A 904-nucleotide genomic window follows, 5' to 3' on the forward strand; every position below is an offset into this window, starting at 1 on the left:
GGATAAGGTTAAAAGACTTTGGGCGAAATTCTCCGCACCCGCGGAAAGTCGGCAAACCGTCGTAAAAATCGGGACCGTTTTACGACGGTCGCGAAGGCTTCATTTCCCGATGGATTCACTTCCTGGAAATGGGCTAGTAGCGCGGCCGCGTCAATTACGTGCGTGATGACGACGGAACGCGACGACGACACAAACCCGCCCATGTGACGCCGCCCGACGCCGTAAAAAGGCGCGGGCGACCACAGAATCTGTCAGGCAGGATGTCGGAGCCGAGGCGAGCTGCTCCTCGCTTTATAGATGCAGACGTCGAGGCGCTGCTCGATGCCGTGGAGTAGAGGAGGGGCATCATCCGCCCGCGGAGAGGGCATCGCCAACCTGCCAGCACGGTACGCCAGGCCTGGCGTGATGTGGCTGCTGCCGTCAGTGCTGTGGGGCAGACCCCTCGCTCAGCAGAGCAATGTCGAAAGAAGCTACACGACCTCACCAGGTCTGCCAGGGTAAGTGCCATGAGGGTGCCCCCTAGTCACAACCATCCCTCCCCCTTAACTGCCCGGGGGGGGGGGGGGAGAGGGATTGGGGCAGAGTTATTTGAGGGTGGTTCACAAAGTTGTCACAGACCCAGCGCTCTGGCCCCGAGGAGAGATGCAATCATCTGATGACAACTTGCCCCCCCCAACTGTGCCAGTATCTGAACGGACTGCTGATACCTACCGTTTTGTAATGATCTACCTATGTTCCCTCCCCCAACAGGCCAAGGCCGGTCATAACCACCGTGAGCGGCACAAGACTGGAGGGGGTTCGCCCAACATGCACCCCCTCAGCACCTTTGAACAGAGGGCACTGGACCTTGTTGGGGGGTCTGCCACCCGCGATATCGCGCAATGCGAGGTTGGCGGAACTGCAG

The sequence above is a fragment of the Scyliorhinus canicula genome, chromosome 17 (genome assembly GCF_902713615.1).
Source record: "Scyliorhinus canicula chromosome 17, sScyCan1.1, whole genome shotgun sequence".
In the NCBI taxonomy this organism is placed as follows: Eukaryota; Metazoa; Chordata; class Chondrichthyes; order Carcharhiniformes; family Scyliorhinidae; genus Scyliorhinus; species Scyliorhinus canicula.